General features: G+C 56.1%; 1 protein-coding gene across 1 annotated transcript in view; it reads right to left on the reverse strand.

Annotated features, from left to right (window-relative positions):
- B4GALNT4 (beta-1,4-N-acetyl-galactosaminyltransferase 4) overlaps positions 1 to 19768 on the reverse strand; it is a 120295-nt gene that overhangs the window by 54768 nt on the left and 45759 nt on the right. The gene's annotated exons all lie outside the window — the stretch shown is intronic.

Genomic DNA, 19768 nt, shown 5'->3' on the forward strand with positions numbered 1-19768 from the left:
TCATGTTTGTACTTGGAGACCTGAGCATTAGCTGTGCATCTGTACTTCAAATGTTAGCTGCTGGAGCAACACCCACCAAGTAGCTCGCCCGCATGTCTGGTGTCAGGTGGACTGGCCTATCAAGAAACATTCAATGAACAAGGAAGTATGGGAGGCACCAAGGACACTGAATGGGCTTCCCTGTAAACCTTCAGTCTGGAATGTGAGCTATTGTGTCTACCTGTAAAGACCTGACTCATGCACAGACAGGTGACTTGCTCACACCACTCCAAACTCCACCTTGGGACATACTGTTACACAGCGAGAACAATGGGTTTCCTTCCACATGGCTGAGAACATAGAAAGGCCCTGAAATCCCTCCATTTGTCTTCAATCCTGCTTCTCACCTCTGATGACCCATCCTAAGGAAATGTACTCTAGAGGCTTGACTTAAACCGGTAGTTTGCTTCCCTCTCTGCTAATAGCCTGCCCCCAAGCACTTTGCAGCTGGTATATGCAATCTGATTCCTTTTACTATTTTATCTCTCACCCTTTCTTTCTTTTTATAAATAAACATTTAAAGTTTAAAAACAATGAGTCGTCCTGTGGGACCTTAAGAGACTAACAAAAGTATATTGTACCATGAGCATCATGTGATGAAGTGGGCTTTTCCCACAAAAGCTTATGATCCTATATACTTTTATAAGACTCTAAGGTGCCACTGAACTACTTGTTGTTTTTAAAAGTTACAGACTAATATGGCTACACCTCTGAGATTTTACATTTTAGATTCTCAAGGACTGGCAACAACATGCTTTTTGGGTGAGAGCTAAGTTATAAATTGACCTAAGAATGTGGCTGGTCCTTTGGGATCAGAAGACCTTTTTCATTTGGTGAGATCCGTTTTCATAACCTCTCTCTGTATGGTGGCACAGGAAAACTGAAGTGTTGAGGGGGGATTGCGTGTATGGTTTCTTGTTAGCTAGTGTGGCAAACAGCAGTGCTCTTTGTGACTGGCTTGGTGTGCCTTATGGTGAAGGACCCCAGTCTTGGGCTGAAGTACCCGTCTCTACGCAATGTGTCCTGAACTGACATTCTCAGCAGTGCCCCCCAGAACCTCCCCTATTACACCCACAGCTCTGCCAGCTGCCCGCCCCCCCATCCCGCCCTGCTATTTCGGAGGTGGGCCTCTCCTGAGTGCAAGTTGCCAATTAAGTTAGATGAGACCAGGATACATATCAGGCTGGGTTGGGCCAGGAATCAGGATGTGGTCTTGCGGCCCAGGGAACTTGGCAAAAGTTCTGGGATTATTTTTGGATCCAAGCCGCTGTGTCTCTGCTACTCTACATGGGCGAGGTCTGAGCACAACTGCTACCACAAACACTTCCTCAGACTACTAACCAGGTTTGCAGCATCTGACATGTATCAGACAAAGTGGGTCTTTGCCCACAAAAGCTTATGCCCCAATAAATCTGTTAGTCTATAAGGTGCCACAGGACTCCGCGTCGTTTTTGCAGGTTTGCAGCAGCAGTATAACTCAGCTGCCCTGGCTTTTTCAACTTGTGGGCTGGGCACGTGGGGGCAGAATCCAGGACAGGTGGCAACACTCAGACCCCACTGAACAGCTTTCAGTTGCTGTTACCTGCTGTGGCCCGGCTTTGGAGAAGCAGCCCCCTGGCACTCGGGATGTCCTGCCTTACGTCAGAGGGGCCAGGTGATGGCAGGGAGCAGTGCTGCCAGCATGGAGCTAGCACAGCTGATGGAGACACTCCAGGGCTGGGCTGCATGGGGCAGAGGGCAGGTGTCCTGGGGGCTGGGCACATGGCTGGAGGAGGGCAGTAGCAGGAGGGGTTGCCCTGGTCCCAGGAGGCATGTGCCTTGCAGACAGTGGTGCTGGTCCTGGTACTGGCAGGAGAAAGTGGGGAGCAAAGGGGCACTGCTCTGGGCTCCTGCCTCACACCTCTGCTCACCCACTTGCAGCAGCTCATCAGCATCAGCTTTAATTACTCCTAAGGCCGCCCAGCCCGGAGCCCTGACATCACAGCAGGACTCAACTGCAGGCTCCTGGCTGTGGCTGAGCACCCAGCCCCAGAGATGATGCAGAGGGGCCCTCCATGCACCCAGCTGACCACTTCCCCCCCACTCCACAGCACAGAGAGGACAGCACCTTTTCTAAAACAGTCCTGTTTCTGTCCCCAGTGAGGCGCGCAGCAGATTCCCCCAGCAGCCCCTGGCTTTGCCACATCCTATGCCCCCCACGCCCACAGCCAGATCCCCCTTGATGCCCTCAGGGGAGCTGCAGGAGTGCAGGGCTGGGCCTTGGGCGTTCTCATACAGCCCTCGACTGGCCCACCTGTCGCCTGGGTGCAAGCAACCTCCTGAGCGGGCAACTGCTGCCGCTGGCTCTCAGGCCCTGGTCACAGGTCGAGTGCGACAATCGCAGCTTCACCCAACCCCCTTCAGACCTGCCTCTCTCCCAGGACGGGGAGTGGGGAGGCCCTGGCCTGTCTCGCTCGTGCTGCATTCTTTGGACCCGAGAGGCCTGCAGCCCGGATGCCCTTTCCAGGGCAGGTGTCTCTAGCCCCTGGGGGGCAGGCAGCCCTGGCAGCATGAGGAGCTGCAGCAGGTGAGCGGTTTGGGTGGAAGCTGCCTGCTGCAGGCTCCCCCGGAGCAGGTGGCGCACGAAGCGCAGCGGAACCTACGGAGAGGAAGGTGCAGCCCAGGCCCTGAAATTCCCCCTCCCCTTACCGCGAGGAGCGAAAGGAAGAGAAAACTGCCCATCCAGCTTGGGGCTAGAGGGGACCTGCGGGATCCCCTGGGGCTCCACTTCCTTCCCATCCAGACCAGACCTCCTAAAACAGCTCCCACGCCCAGCGTCCAGACAGGGCCCTCAACACACCGTGGCCACCCGCCCTGCAGCACAGGGGCGGATGAGGATTTCGTGGGGCCCAGGGCAGCACAATTTCACGGGACCCCCCCTTTGACACGGCGCATGCGCGGGGTTTCTTGAAGCGCGGGGCCCGGGGCAGCCGCCCCGCTCGCCCTGCCCTATATCCGGCCCTGCTGCAGCAGCTCGTCCCACCCCCAACTCTGCCCGGCACAGCCTGCGGGGAGAATGCTTGATTTCCCAGCATGCCCCGCTCCACTGGGAGGCTAAGTGATCCTCTGTAGGAGCTGAGCCTGGTGGGGACGGTCCTATGGGATCCATGGGTCCCAGTAGAGATGGGTCCCTGGATCCAGACCCCCAGGGGGCTTATGGAGACATTTGGATCCAATGCAGATGGGTCTCAGGCCCTCCCTGGTCCTAGGCAACTCTCCCCAGGACATGCAAGTACCATAGAGGCAGAGGCAGGGTCTGGAGGAGAGTGAACAGGGCAGCAGCCACCAGCAGGGCTCTGTAATTGCCTGTTGTCAGGAGAGAGCTCTCAGCAGGAGCCCCATTCACCACACTGGCAGGAGGGAAGGACTTCAGCGAGAACTCCTGGGGGAGGACTCTGTCAGTACAGCTCTCGCTCACTCTAGCTATGTCGACACTGCAGGGCTTTTGGGCAAAACTCTTTTGCGACGTGCTTTTGTGCAAGAGAGTGTCCTCGCTGCATGGACGCTCTTGCCCAAGAAAGCTCTGACGGCCATTCGCAGAACGGCCCGTCAGAGCAACCGGGCTTTTTTGGATAGGCTCTTTCTGCACAAGAAACCCCTGCAGTGCGTCCACGCACACCTTTCTGCGCAAGAGCTGTAGCGCAAAAAGGAGTTATGCCTCGTAGAAGGTTATCTACCCTGCAAAAAGCCCTTCGTTCTGTCGATTACCTGTAGATTTTCTTGAACAAAAACACGCTTGAGGTGTGAACGCTCCATGGGTTTTTGCACAAAAATGGCTGTAGTGTAGACGTGGCCTTCCAGCAGCCTGGAAAGGGCTGCCGATCCTGGCCCCACAACAGCAGAGACGCTCTCTGAGCTGTCAGCTCCCCCTGCCAGAGCTGCCCTCCCCTCATTCACACCCAAAGCCCAGCCAAGCCCCCACACTCCCACTAAAGCCTCCAGGTTCAGGCTTGACACAGGAATGCAAAAGCTGCCCATCGTCCCTCCTCTCACCGTGCCCAGGTGGGGCTGAGCTCCAACCCACTAGACAGGGAGAACCCCTGGCCAGATGTGTGTCTAGCGGTCAGCCCGTAGGCAGGACTCTTGGGTTCTAGGCTCAACTCTGCTACGAATGTGACCTCGGCCAAGTCACTTCACCTGCAGCCTCCGATTCCTCTCTGCCAGGCAGGGAGCAAAGAGGAGCCGTCTCCGGGGCTCCAGGGTCAGAGAGGCAATACGAAGCTGGAAGAAGTAATGGCTAAACACCCGGGCCTTGCCCCCTTTCAAGATCAGGGACATAAAAGGTTTGATTCCTTGGTTCCCTGGGCCCTGTGCAGCCATTCACCCAGCACAAAGAATGTGAGACATAAGTGCACACTACTAAACCGCACCCACTCTGCACTGAGGTGAGCAGCAGTGGAAGGCAAACTTGGCCCCGGCCACGTAAACCTCAAGTCAATGCTGCTTTGTAACTTGTTCCTGAGTGGCAAAACAAGCCCTGACTCCAGCTGGAGTGGAGAGCTTCTGAGCAGGCTGAGAAGAAATAAGTGAGAGGCTCTTAAAGGAGCCCCGAGGCAGGTGTCCAAGTTGCGGGAGCATCCCCCGACAGCAGAGCTCTCAAACTGCTCTGTTACAGCGCGGCATAATAACACTCCCGAGCTAGGCATTTCCCTCCAGAGTTGACACTGATCCTTCTGCCCGGCTGAGCCAAGGGAGGTTTGATAAAAGTCTCTACTTACAGCATTAAAATAATCTGCTTCCCAAGAATAACATCCTAGGGATTTTGAAAATGGATTAGCTGTTCACTAATGTACCCGCCATCCGCCCAACCCGTGAAACTGACACCTCAGAGCCTTTCCAACCAACAAGAAGATCTGGAAGCGAACCAGGGTCACTAGCAGGAGGGAGCGAGGGATCACGCGCCACAGGGGCATGAGGCGTTTGCTTTCACACAGCAGAAGGGGCAGAACCAATTGTGAAACGGCCTGGGTGTTTTTGCGTAGAAGGAACCATCCGAGATGGGTGCTTAAAAGCCGTGATGGCCAACACAAAGCCGGAGTCCATGCTACGCTCCAGGGTGTCCTCATGGCTAGGGAAGGCAAACTCCCCCAGCCCCACCCACCAATGCCCAGCCCCCCACCACTGTGGCTGCTGCTAGACACTGCCCAACCCCACCCCTTGCTCCAGGATAGCATCCCCAGTCTAGGATAGTGCATCCCCAGCTGTTCCTGGCTCTGGAGCTCCAGAGAGCCAGTGGATGGTGTGGCTGCAGCCTGCCCTGGTCCTGGGGAGCCAGGGGGCAATGCAGTTGTAGCCTGCCCTGGCCCCGGGGAGCTGGGGGACAATGCAGTTGTAGCCTGCCCTGGCCCCGGGGAGCTGGGGGACAATGCAGCTGTAGCCTGCCCTGGCCCCGGGGAGCTGGGGGACAATGCAGCTGCAACCTGCTTTGGCCCTGGAGAGGAGAGCAAGGAGGTGCAGGCCCACCCTTCCCAGGCCATGTCTGCTGGCCGGACCAAGAAGCCCCCAGTTAATTGGCTGCCATGGGCTTTTCTCTGCCGCATGCCGAAGCCGTCTCCTGTCAAGTTCAACAGTCCGTTACTGTGAGCCAGGAGATGAGACCCAAAGGCGCGTTTCGGACCCGCAAACCCTCATCTGCAAGCTCCACAAGCGAAACCAATGGTCAGCTGTCCTTGACTGCAGCAAGGCACCAGTTCTCAAAGCCTTTCCAGCCAGCGTCCCGGGCTAAGGGCTCCCAGGTGTGGAGGTTAATGCTGCAAAATAGGCGGTTGGTCTTGAAAGTGTCCTTGTAACATTTTCTTCTAGTGCTCTGCAGTTCTTCATAACAGCTGGCCTTCGGCAATCCACCCTCAGCCCTAAAAAGCACACTGTGCTCGCACCATGGAAGCTGCTCTGCCTGTGATATTACTCAAGGACCTCGGCATCTGGAACCAAACCTTGCCATTGAATTCCCATTATCCACTGCAGACACGGTCGGTGGGATTGGGCCATTCCATTCTGAGTGGCACTGATACGTCGCCCACCTCTCACAGCCGTAGCGGAGTTGGGTGTCAATGCCGACGTGGCAAATGCCTATTTTATCTGCAGTGTGACACTATGTTCACTACAGAGATGACATGGAGATTTCTCTAAAGGCTTCACTGGCAGCTCCAGTGCATTTCACCATGTCACCGCCAATCACTGCATGTTTTGAAATGACACTGCCAAGGCAGCAAAACCTTGAGTGGTACCTCAAAGCTGGACCATGACGTCTATGTACTGCAGGCTGAAGATTTTGCTGCATGTACAAAGCAGTCAGGGTCCAAAAATGTCCCTTCCACGATGAGCCAGTACAGCACGATTGTCAGCCACTCCTGACTAATTGCCTTCAGAGCTTTTGTCTTCACAGGCAGGCAATGAAGATTCCAGACACCTCCATTCAGACAGCACCGCATACAAATGCCACAGTCGACATCTCTGAATGCATGTATGAAGACAGCTGCAAAGACAATACTAAATAATGGAACGGGAACACAGCCTCACTTTACTCCACGGGCGACAACAAAGGGAGCTGAGAAGCAGTTTTGGCGAACATGAACCTGCATACTTGCAAAGAAAAATAAAACGTGCATTTAAAACTAATAAAAGAAAGTCTTCTTCACACAGCGCGTAGGCAACCTGTGGAACTCCTTGCCAGAGGAGGCTGTGAAGACTAGAACTATAACAGAGTTTAAAGAGAAGCTAGATAATTTCATGGAGGTTAGGTCCATAAAAGGCTATTAGCCAGGTTATAGAAATGGTGTCCCTGGCTCTGTCAGAGGCTGGAGAGGGATGGCACAAGACAAATCGCTTGATGATTGTCTTCGGTCCACCCCCTCTGGGGCACCTGGTGCTAGCCACTGTCGGCAGACAGGCTACTGGGCTAGATGGACCTATGGTCTGACCCAGTACGGCCCTTCTTATGTTCTTAAAAATGTAATAATATTGACAAACTTATCAGGGCAACCGAATTTGCGGAGGACCTTAGGATGATCAACAAAACTACACAGGACTCGTGGGTCTGCTCATGACATTTCTCCTGAATTTGGAGGTGTGCCGAGACCACACCCAGCGCGGAAGCCACAGGGCTTTCAGGCAGGATCTGCTCTGGGATCATTTACTGTGAGTAAGGCAGTGGCAAGGAAGGAGATGACAATGAGGAGGGGGCTGGTTGCCTTTCCTTTCACAGTTTCAGCCATGTTTAAGTTTCTAATCCTTAAACAGGGGGTGGTGAAATTCCTGAGGAGCTCATACCCGCCCCCCCCCCCCACACACACACTTGAAGACGGTTCCAGGAATGCCACCTGGGCCCTGCTGCTGTGCCGTTTGAGGTTTGCTTGACAGCGCCGGTGGGAGGGGAAGCTGGCCTGGCTCTGCAAGTTGTTCAAGATCCTCAGGCACAAGGGTTGCCAGCATAAACGTGCGCACGGGGTGTGCCAGGTGTGCCCAGGCATACCCTAATGTTTCAAAGGGGGCGTGAGCGAAGGAGCGCCGCTTCAGTGCTCTGGGGAACGGACGCCGCGCTGTGTTTGCCGCACATGCATGGCCAAAACCAGCAGGTCTTAAGACCCCAGAGAAAGAGGTGGCAGGGCTGCCCGGCAACATCACCCGGCCGACCCATCAAGCGAGGTGAGTTTAAACCCCGGGTGGGAAGGTGGGGGGGGGGGGTGCCCTAGGCTGGGGATCGGGGGCAGCGCAGCTGGCCCAGGGGAGGGGGTCGGGGGCAGCGCAGCTGGCCCAGGGGAGGGGGTCGGGGGCAGCACAGCTGGCCTTGGGGAGGGGAGGGGGTCGCGGGCAGCACAGCTGGCCTTGGGGAGGGGACGGGAGGGGAGGGGGACGGGGGCAGTGTGGCTGGCCTCGGAGAGGGAAGGGGAGGGGGTCGAGGAAAGCGCGGCTGGCCTCGGGGAGGGGAGGGGGTCAGGGTCAGTGCGGCTTGCCTCGGGGAGGGGAGGGGGCCAGGGGAGGGGGTAGCATGGCTGCCCCCCCCGAGCTGCTTCCCATCCCCTCTTCCCCCTGGCCCCCAGCCAGTCCCTGCCCCCTAGCCAGTCCCTCTTCCTCCTCCTTCCCCCCCCCCGCCCAAGATCAAGTGTGTCTGGTTTTTTTGGGGAGGGTCTACCTGGCAACCCTATCAGTCGGACGGGTGCAGGCACGAAGTGATGGGGACTGCCGGAACTTTGGGAACCAGAGACTGCGGGGTGAGGGTATGTGGCCCAAAAGGGGGCTGAGAAACCTAAGACAGACAGAGTAGGGGGAGCACCAGAAAGGTGACATTCAGGGTGACCCTAGAACTCTGTTACAGACCAGTTGGTGGCTGCTGGAAGAGGAGGGAAAAATAGGGGGTAAGGGTCAGAGAGGAAGGGGCTTGTGCTGAGGGGAGCAGGGCAGGTCAGGAGAAGAAAGGGGAAGGCACCAAGGGACAGGGTGTAGGAGAGAGACAAACGCCAAGTGGAGACAATGAGGAAAAGGGCAGGAGGGAAGGTGTCAGTGAGAGGAAGGGGCAGGATGATTCTAGGAGAGGAGAGGGGAAGGACTTTGGGGGCTAGAGGGGAGAAGGAGAGGTGCTGGGAGAAGGCTTGAAAGAAGGGGTGGGCATGAGGAAGGCAGGGATGGAGGGGCATGAGGGGAATGGGGGCAGAGGGTGGTGAGGGGGTGGGCATCAAGGAAAAAGAAGGCAAAGGGGGCAGGGGCAAGGGCAGTAAGGGAAGGGGGAGGCACCAGGAGGGTGCAGGGGTAAGGGAAGGTGCAGGTGCCAGGGGATTCTGGGGGTGAAGCAGAAGGGCAGACACCTTCAGGGGAAGGACCAGCACCAGAGGAGAGAGGCAGGGCAGGTGTGTAGAGGGAGGTGTTAGAAGAGGTGTAGCTCACGTGATCAGAGTGGGGCTACTGGAGGAGTGGGCACAGGTGGGGAGAGAAGGGCTGGTGGAGGGGGGCAGGTCTCAGGAAGGCTGAGGGCAGTGAGAAGGGCAGGAGTCAGGACAGCAGAGGTGGGTGAGGGGTTGGGGGGGCAGCAGGCACCAGGGGAGCTGATGGAGCAAGCGGAGGAGACAGAGCAGCAGAGGGGAAAGGTAGAGGTTCATAAGATATTTATTAATAACTTGGGTGCCACAGTGGAACATCCAAACAAGCCACAAACTCAGTACTGGTGCACAACACAAAATTTATTGTGCTCGTGGGAGGAAACTCTTAGTGGGAACACTTCCCCCAGCCTCTCCACCCCCCCCTCCATCCCGCGTTAATGTCACACACATTGGGTTAATGCAATTGCAGGATAGTTGCATGAGGGGGGTTTGGTGAGGGCCAAACTAATCCCTATTGGTAAGAGGATAGTGGGAAAAGTCTTTGGGGGGGGGGGTCACATGATACCTTTTATTTCTGGTCATGTGTCCATATTGCCCTGAAAGTTTACCTCCAGAGACATGGCTAATAGGGGTCAGAGGCGTGGCTAATGGGGGTCAAAGAGTACATTTAAAAAAATTCTTTGGGTGCGCACCCTAATGAAATGTGCTGCACACGCCTATGGTTGCCAGGTGCCCGGTTTTGAACCGGACAGTCCAGTATTTGAGCTTTCTGTTCAGGAAACAAATTGAGAAAATAGAAGTGAGAAAATAGAAATGGCCGGTATTTTCTAAATAAGATGCAATGTGGATTGTGATGTCATGTTAAGCATGTCCAGTATTTTTGTTGAAACCATCTGGTGACTCCACCAGGCACTGATGCTGATGTGGAGGCCGGGTAATCCCAACCTTATTGAAGTGCTCAGCCCAGCATCTGCACTCCAGAGAGGGGTGGTGCCATCGGACTGTGGGCCAGGAAGGGTCTTCAGCTCAGCAAAAACGGCGTGGGAGGAAGGCAGAGCCTCTTCCCCACCTCAGACACGGAAGGGGGAAGTGTCCCATAGACACAGTAAGGCAGCGACAATGTTGGGATTGGAATTTGCCACTCGCTGGCTCCCAGCCCACAGGGGCTCCAGCAGCAATGCCAACACCCTGGGGCAATTAGCTTCCTTCTTCCCACAGGGCTGCTGTGTGCTTCTTTGCAAGCCTGACAAAACGCACCGGGCACTGCATAGAAAGGTACCCCCTCCCCTCCTCTCCCCCTGCCATCTCCTGTCCCAGTAGGAGCCTCCCAGATCTGTTCCAAGACAGATTCCCTCCCCGCCCCTCGGCCAACACATTGGGAGCTGGTGCTGTGATTTGGATGTGGCAGGGGGTGGCATAGGGGGAGGGGTGCTGGTGTGGTTGGTGATCATTCTTGGGCAGGGAAGGAGGGTGGGGGAGAGATCCCCATGCCAGCTTCTCTTCCTTTCTCTGCCCAGCAAGATACCACTCCTAGGACGGGCCTGCTCTGGGTCTCCGCACTGAAGTGCATTAGCCCCATAGGCTCATCACCCCGCACAGAGCACCATGTCCACATGCCGCGCTGGTATCCTCAGCCCCAACCCGACTCCCCAGCCTCACAGGAGACAGCTTCATGCGAACATCCCTGAGAACGCCAGGCCCTTCCCAGTGGCAGGGGAGGACGGTGGAGGGGGGGAGGGGGTCTCTCCCGCTGAGACCAGGGTAGGGCTCACTCAGAGCCCTGGTAAGCACTCAGGTCCCGCCGGGACGGGCGCCACTCGCAGCAGGTGTTTTCATGGCACCTCAACGGCACTTGAAATGTGAGTCTCAAACAAACCCTGGAGGCTCCCGGCTGTCACCTGCTACCAGTGAGAAAATCAAGAGAGGGGAGCCCACGCTCAGTGCAAATGCAGCCCTGCTGGGATTGCTGGCCTGGCTGCTGGCACGGCCTTACATTCAGAGGCAGGCGCTGGGGGGAGCTGCTGGGTGGTGAAGGGACAGATGCTCTCCCCAGGCGGGTGTTTGCTGAGACAACATAAGGGCGGGGGATGGGGGGGAATGCCTCAGTGGCACCAAGTCCCCCCCATCCCCGTTCTAAAGCTTCCATGCTGTTCTCAGCAGCCCCTGCCTCCCCGCCAGCGCCCAGCCCTGCTCCCATTAGTATTCTAGAGGCAGAGCAGCCCCTGGCGTCTCCTAGGAGATGGAAGCAGAAATATCAGCCACACCGCATCTCAGGAACAGGAAATTAACTTCTACAGTCCCCTTATTCTGCACGCGGTCGTATGCCAGCGCTGACAATCCCATCGCTTTTCTCTCGCTTGGCAGCTCTCCCCACCCTTCCAGCCGCCCTCCCTCCCCCCGCCTCCCACCGCTGTCCCTTCCTTTTAAATCTACGCCACCTTTCACTCGGGGGGGGGGGGGGAGGAGAGGGATGATCAATGGATCCACAGAGCAGCGGGAGGTGGGGGGGGAACGCGAGGGGCACAGGCAGCGATTCAGATCTTGCGGGTGTTAGCTGCTCTGCGAGCACAAGGGGCCTTGTCAGCTGGAACGATTAGGCAGTGACTCACAAAGTCTCCTGCTCTCTGCTCACTCCCTGTGGGGCAGTGACTTTCCTCCCCACCCTCGGCCTTCCTAGAGAGTGATTAGCCAGAAAAACGCCCCCCCCCCCCGAGCTCAGGCGGCTATTGCCCGGAGATAGCAGTCCCTGGTGACGGGGGTAGCTAGCGGAGGCCAGTTTGCACTAAGCACCGTGCAAGAGGTGGTGGGAACAATCCAGGCGGGTTAGCGCCACGGGCTCTCTGCTGCCCTGCCAGTAGGTTGCTTGCTCAGCTCCCAGCCCTGGGTGGGGTGAAGAGGCCAAGTCAGGCTCGCTCCCGAGCTCTCTCCTGGATCTCAGAGACCCACAGTTGCCTTCCTGTCCTGTAACACGTATCATCCCTGATTCCAGGCCCAGAGGCTGGGTGACTTGCCCAAGGTCAAGAGAAGAAAAAGTTCCGGGGGGGGGGGGGGAGGTGCTTCAAACTCAAGAGTTCCTGCCTCCCAGGTCCTGGTGACACCACCCTGCATGGAGCTGGCACTGGCGCTGTGCTTTCCTAGGGACACAGCCAGGGCCCGGAGGCTGGCCAGGCCGGCTGCATGGGACAGTAATTGTCTTGCTGGTGCAGCTCCAGGGGAGTCACCCACACGCGGCACCCGGCTGCCATGGCCCCGTGACTGGCAGCTGTGGCGGCTCCTTTCCCCAGGTTAGGCGCTGGGTAATGAGATAGGCAGGGGTGGGTCGGCCCTGTCAGGCACCATTAGGAACCCAGCCTGTGCCACTCTTAGGCAGGACATTGCTGGTGGAGGAACTAACAGGCCTTGAGCTCACCACAGCAGAGAGCCTGGCAGCATCCCGTTCCCCTCGCAGGCTTCTGATGCTGGCAACTGGCATAGGGAGACAATGCAGACACGGAGCAGGATGGGATATAAAACACCCCAAATAAAGAGACCAGACACCCCCACTACTGCTGCCGGAGAAGTGCCCCCTCTACCCCTCACCTCCACCAGCCTCATCGGGGGCCTTGCTCCCCACCACAAGCCAGGCACACTGGCCAACTTCACCCGGGAGCCCACGCACCTTGCCCAGCCTGTGGGAGGGAGCCCTGCCTTGCCCGAGCTGGGGTTCACCAATGGCAAAGCACCCCAGGCCCCATGGCCGATGGGAGGAAGTGGGGGTTGTATTCACCTTCTTAGGATGCATGATTACTGTCCTACAGTTATCCTGTGTGTGTGTGTGTGTCTCAACTTCCCTGGGCACGGCTCCCATGGGACGGTGAATGGGAATTCTGGTGCGAGAGCCTCTTGCACAACACAATGGCTGATTGTAACCTGAGCTGGGAACGGGGTGTGACCAGGTGACACTTTGTGCCCAAGGGGAAGTAGGACAAAGACGGGGAGCGGCCTGGCTGCAGGGGCTGGGTCCAGGACCTGGGAGTGGGTCAGTCTCAGCTGACTAGGAAAGCCGGGGGAGGGCCAGGGCCCTGGCTCTCGGCCCCCCGCGCCCGAAGATGAATTGTACTGACGCAGCCAAGTCTGTTCTACTGTGGCTGAGATCACGTCTGGCTGAGAATGGGCTGCAGGGCCTGCTGGCTCCCCCACACTTTGGTGACTGCCATCTCCTCCACCAGCCCTGTGGGAGCCCACTGGCCATGTCAGGTGGCTGGCTGACGGGTCCCCCTGCCCATCCAAGGCTCGCTCTCCTTGGAGGCTCTTTCTAGGTGCTCGCCTTCTTTTCAGGAAGCAAGAAGGCAGCATCCCTCCCTCTCTCTCAGGACCATTCAGCAGAAGCAAAACCAGCAGGTCCTTCTGATGAACAGCAGCCCTCCCTCCCTGCCACCTCCACAGAAGCCTTCATCTCCCAGTGCCCCAGGCTCCGTCTAGACTGCAGGCTTCTTGAGCAAGAAGCTTTTTTTGGAAGAGATCTTCTTGTGCAAGACAGAGTCCACACTGCAAAAGTGCATCGAAAAAGCGATGCACTTTTTCACAAGATAGCGCCCAGACTGCTTGGATGCTCTCTCGCACATAAGCTGTGATTCCTATGGATAGAATGGCCACCAGGGCACCTGTGCTTTTTCCTCTTCCCTCTTCTTCCGAAAAAACTCCCCTCTTCCATGTCCACACAGGCCTTTTTCCGAAAGAGCTCTTTCGCAAAAAGGCTTCTTCCTCATAGAACGAGGATTACCCATTGCTCTGTTTTTTTGATTTACTGCTGAAGGAATGCACTTGCAATGTGGATGTAACAGTTTGGAGCAGCACTTCAAAGGGGCCTTGCGGAGTCAGGGATCAGCTGGTGTCCCCAGCTGACCCCAGGCGCCTAATGCACTGTCCCTTGGTCTCTGTTCAAACCTGCAGTGGCACTGAAGTGACACCAAGGAGCCACACAGATCAAATTAAAGCCCCACTCTACAGCATCAGGAACTGGGGGTGCAGAGAGCCCCTGCAGAGGGGCACTCAGAGGTGTCCAGAGCAGGTCGAGTGCCACCACCGGAGGGAAAACCCATTTATTCTGTACCATTGCCAGCTGGTTTGTTCTTAATCCATTCAAATATTGGCCAGGAAGTCAAGGACAATATGAGCCAAAATCAAACACCTAATAGACCAGCAGCGATGTGCTAGGACTGAGTATTAACACGTGCCTCTGAGCACAAGCCGGACGCCGCTGACTAGCCACTGAAAGCAGGCATCAATCCGAGAGAGACAACCAGCCCCAGGAGGTACAAGCAAACTCCTGACCCCCTCCCCCAACACCTCCCTTCCCTCCTTCTGGGCCTCACATTCTGCCAAGGAAAAGCCTCCACTCAACCCGCCAGCTCCAGGAGGAGAGACAAGCCGTCCTGCGTATAGTAGCAGGGACAGAACTGTCTCAGGATTCTCTTCACCCGTAGCCCTGACACCCTAAGTACCCCCCGCTCAGGAATCGGACCCCCAAAGATCAGGAGACTGGCATAAAGAAACCCCAGATCACTTAAAAATAACAAAGTGGGCATTCACTTTGTGACATTTTTTTCCAGGTGGGCTAGGAACCTCATTCCAAGAAATAGGAAAAGTAAAAAGCTGCAAGTCTCACAGAATCCCTTCACTCCAGGAGTGGGGCCTTTAAACACCAACCAGCAGCAGACGCGACAATAGAATGAGAGCAGGCAGCACTGCAGCGTGCTGAAGGACTATGTGTAATCACTACCATGCACCGGGGACCTCTGGAGCTTAGTAGAGGAGCCTCTACTCTTTGAGCTAAAAGCCAGCTGGCTCCCAGCCCCTGCTGCAGAGGCCTCTTGGTCTTAGCTGTTGCTGCGGTCTTGGTTTCACTGCATGGGACAGTGAACAACACTAGGGTTACGTCTACACAATGAGTTTTCTTGGCAAAAAATATGCTAATGAGGGACTCATTTGCATGAGTTGTGACCTCATTTGCATATTTTCTGCCAATCTCGTTTTTGCACTCTGGGTTTTTGCGCAAAAACAAGCAGTTTTCTTTTTGCGTAAAAACTTTTTTTTTTGCATAAAAACCCCTTTTTAGGCAAGATCCTTATGCCCTAAAAAAAGAGGTATACCGGTCTTGCGGAAAAAGGGGGCTTTGCACAAAAAGAAAATGTCCACACTGCTTGTTTTTGCGCAAAAACCCCTAGCGCAAAAATGGATCGGCAGGAAATATGCAAATGAGATCACGAGTCATGCAAATGAGTCCCTCATTAGCATAGTTTTTGCAGAGAAAACTCGTAGTGTAGACGTAGCCTAGGTGTGTGGATTACAAGTGCATTTCTGGAAACATGCTCCCTTTCCACAGTGGGGCAGTGCCACACACTCACAAATCTCATTAGGAATTTTCCATTGCTTGCTTCCACGCCACACTGCTCTTAGCCCCGCCCCCCCAAACATACACACACACACACATCCCCCAACCCTCCATCCTGAACAGTTCCTCTCTGAACAATTTATAAAGGGACAAGATCCACAACACACAGTAGCATAGGGAGTCCTGGCTCGGATAACAGAGGCTGCAGAGGAGCAACATGTGCACTGGCAGATCTGGGTGAGTGTCCTGCCCTGGGAATAGCATAAGGGCTGCAGCACAGGGTGTCAGTGTATTGGCAAAGCTGGAGAGGGAATCAGGAGCATGTGTGTGCACGTGCAAGAATTTGTTCCCTATTCCCTAATCTGCCCTTCTGATCTCAGTCAACAGGGGCCGAGATGTCCTTGAGGCTGGCAGGGTGCTGAAGGAAAAGCCATGGAGCAGGAGGGGGAGTCAGCATGTGAATGACTCGCATTGCCCAGGAAGATAATAAACCCTCAGCATTGCCCGGACCCAGCTCCATTTAACACAGGGCCCCGCTGCAGCACGCTGATGGAGATGTGCCACTTCCCCAGCAAGCCAGCTGGAGGACGGGTCCGGGGTTAATGGCGAGAAGGGAGAATTCATAATGACAAAGTTAACTTGCCGGGTAATTATCTGTGAAGCCAGGGAGACAGCAGGGAGATGGCTCCCAGCAACTCAATTCCACCCACATCCCCTGCCCGCCAGCATCCACACAGGGTCCCTTGCTCCATCTAGCACGCCAGCGCCGCCCTGACACCACATGCCACCTCACGCCAGAGCACTGCCTGGCTTCCCCTCTAACTGCCTGGCTGCCCCTCTTCATGCCCCCCCCCCCCCGGCCAGATGAGCATGCCCAGAGGAAGAGATCCACGGGACAGGGCCACGGTGTGACCATTTCTGGGAGCCGACAGCGCAAGGCGGAAGCGCCAAGACACGTGAGGGGTGAGCACAGAACAGAGACTGCAGGCTGGAGCAGATTGTTGGGACGAGCTCAAAGAAGCTGGGGAGGACCCGTTTCTTCCACCCCCTTCCTCCCCTTCCTCATCTGACTCCAATGCTCTGCCCCAGCAAAGGCACCATGAGCAACCTCCCATCCACATGCATCGGGGGGGGGGGGTCACCTCTGAAACTAGCCTCCGCTGTCCGGAGCAGGAAGCAGAGAGGCAGTTCAGGGGACGCAGGCCGAAGTGTTGCACATTCCTGCTATGCATTGCTTCCCTGCCGTGCTCCGCTCCTACTGTCCAATCTGGCAAGATCCCCACTCACCATGGACTGTCTGAGAGCTGGCAATTACCCAAACCCCACCCAGGCAGGGCCCCAGCAAATCAGTGCCCGGGCAGCAAAGGGAAGGCAATCGATGTTAGCAGCAGGGTTCTAATTCCTGGCCAATTCTGTTATCGCTTATATAGGTATGTACTTGCTTTAACCACATAAATAACCCGCTTCCCTTTTCCCGCTGAATAGAGCGTTAGGTAGTTTGCTGCAGGACTGACTCCCAGCACTGCCTCTGGAGCGAGATGTAAGGTGCAGTTGACCTGAGGAAAGGGCACAGGGAGTAACCTGAGTATTGCTGTGGTCCTTGGTGCAAGGCACCACCCATCACAAAGGCAGGCTCCGCATGACGTCACCCCGTGTGCCCCTCAAGTCCCGCCCCCTTTTCCTGCGTCCCGTCCAGAACTCAGCACAAGTGGCGGGTCAGGCTCTGTGTGCCGCATACAGCTGGGACGCAGAGCCGCTCAGAGTGCGGGACGACAGCGGCCCGACACAGATGGACACGACGGCCCACCGGGAAATTCCTGGTATCCCACCGGGCCAGTCCACCCCTGCTGCCCACCACAGAACGGGGGGAATGAGCCTGCCCTGTCGCTCCCTTACAGCATGGCTGCAAAGTGCCAGCTCAGCACTAAACCCTGCTAAAGGGCTCAAGAAAGTGAGTGGGCGCGCCCCGGTGCGCGGCTCTGGTAAGAGCTGGCTGAGCTGCAGCAAAAGCCAGCAGGGAGCTATTGAAGAGCTGGCAGGGACCCAGGGGTGCAATAGGACAGCACCTATAAGACATTTTATGTTACTTTCCCCACTGGATGCAACCTCACAAGCCCTAGGCACTCCTGGCTGGAGGACATCTGGGAGGCCTGCTCTGACACACGCCTTTGCCACCACCAAGCCTTGGTGCGGAGTCAGGCTCCTGCCTGTTCACCACAGCTCATGACTCCAGGTGAAGCAGGGCTGCTCAGGAGCCCTGGCGCACTGTGCTGGGTGCCTTTTAACTCTGCAGAGGGAGAGCAGCTCCCTGAAAGGCCCATGGCACCTGCTCTAGCCCACGGGCTTCCTGCACCATCCGGTGAGGCACAGCGCATGCAGGGCTCCCCAGCCAAAGCCCAGCGCTGAGCAAAGCCGCTTTTGTGCCGAGCTTCCTTTCCCACGGCGGGCGGGCTGGCTCTCTGCTGGTGTCATTGTCTAGCTGGCTTCTGGCTCGGCACTGGGGTTGCACAGCCTCTTAGTGTGTTGTGCCGCGTGCACTACCTTGGTGCTTCAGCTGCCTGAGGAGGAGACTAGACCAGCCCTCAAAGAGGTGAGACACGGGACGTACAGCCAAAGAAACACTTGTCATCAGGTCAAAGCACAGAAGAGGCAGTGGGAGGTGTTGGGGGGGGGGAGAGGAGCCACCTGCTGCAGCTGTTCAGCCTCCCTGGAGTTTGCTAACTGGCGTGACTGCAGCAAAGCTGTTCTAGGCAGAGTGTAACAGTGCAGCCAACTCGTTCATGGAGCAGTGGCCGGGATTGCTGCTGGTCTATGCACAAGCTCTGCAAGGCATTGCACGTACCACATCACAAGGGGAATGGGCCTAGCCAGCCAAAGCACGCTGAGAAAGGGAGAACACAATCCTCACCGTGAAACAGAACTCAGCAGACATCAAACAGGCTGGAAAAATGTTGGGGGAGCCGGAGAACAGGGCTCGGACGTGGCCAAAGGACGGTACGTGGTTCAAGCACAGGGCTGAAAGGAAGATCTGTAGCCTATATCAGCTCCACCAACCCGTGCCCTGTGGTGTGATCATGGGCAGGTCACATCACTGGCTGCCGCCTCAGTTTCCCCATGTGCCCAATGGAGACCATGCACCCTATGCCACAGAGGTGCTGCAACTCACAAATGGGTGCGTAAAAGGTTTTGAAATCCCGGGACAGCAGTTGTTATGAAAGCATGCTGAGTGAGGCATGCCTTTTAGAGTCTGTATTTGGATCTGGTCTTAGACACAAAGTCTGAAGCTGAAGGGCTGAAAAGGCTCATCAGAGCTCCCTCCTAAAAATGGTCATAGTCTCTGATTAATGGGGCATCTCCCGCTGGAACAGAAAGCCAGTACAAATCCAGTTCCCTTAGATATCTCGGGGTGGGAGAGCCAACGTCTGAACCGAGCACTAATTAAAACTCCTCCAAGCGTGCTCCTGCGATGAAAGGGCCTGCATTGATCCAAGCCATCTCAGGGCAGCTGTGTGAGAACAAGGAGACTGGATGCTCTGAGAAGTGGCACCAAGGCTGAGGCAGCTCCAACCACACCAGGAACTAGCAGGACAGCAATAAATTAGATGGTTTTCTGTTACTACGACAACACAGGGACCTGAAGTCAGAAATCACACACATGCACCAACCCACTGAGCTGACCAGCAAGCCAAGTTCCTTTCAGGACGTGAAATCAAACCTCACTCCTCCCGCATCTTTCTGCTTCGCTAGACCAGGCTGCAGTACATGCGCCTTTAACACAGCCACTCGCCATCTAGAGTTTGGAGGGGGAAATTTCCCCGGCAGTCGCTGGGTTCTTTCCAGACCTGTCAATTTGTTTACTGGCACTACTTGATTACATGGTCTCTTTCTAATTGTTCTTAATGTAATTCCACCAGCTGGAGGCTTGTTATACGCCCCCCCCCCCCATACACTCTCACCCAACACTGCCGCATATAAATGGCATGTGGCACATCACCTAGGAACTGGGATGTTAACAATTGAAAACATTATTAACCATGTAACTGATGAAATTTCTATAGGTTACACGGTTAACTGTAGCTCCCAGGGGGCTGCCAGGCTCCCACCACTCCTGGGGTGGATGGGCTGCACACCCAGCCCCAAGCTCCCGCCCCCCAGCCCCTGCCCTGAGCCCCCTCCACACCCCAACCTCCTACTCCTAACCCCTTTTCCCTGTCTCCTGTACTCTCCTGCATCCCCAACCCCTTCTCTGATTACTACAGCCCCCACCCCCACCCCTTGTCCTGAGCTCCCCCATGGCCCCACACACCCCAATCCCCTGCCTTGAGACCCCCTCCCACCTCCGCACTCCATCCTATACTTAAATTTCTTACAGGTACTGTGATGTGGCAGCTCTCCCCCCAAGAGGGGGCCCAACAAGACAGTACCTGTAAAAAATTCAACTTATTTTTCCCCCTGACCCCACCCATGACCAGAGTGGGGGGAACTGAGTCCCAGCTCTCCCACA

Source organism: Pelodiscus sinensis, chromosome 4 (genome assembly GCF_049634645.1).
Source record: "Pelodiscus sinensis isolate JC-2024 chromosome 4, ASM4963464v1, whole genome shotgun sequence".
Classification (NCBI taxonomy): Eukaryota; Metazoa; Chordata; order Testudines; family Trionychidae; genus Pelodiscus; species Pelodiscus sinensis.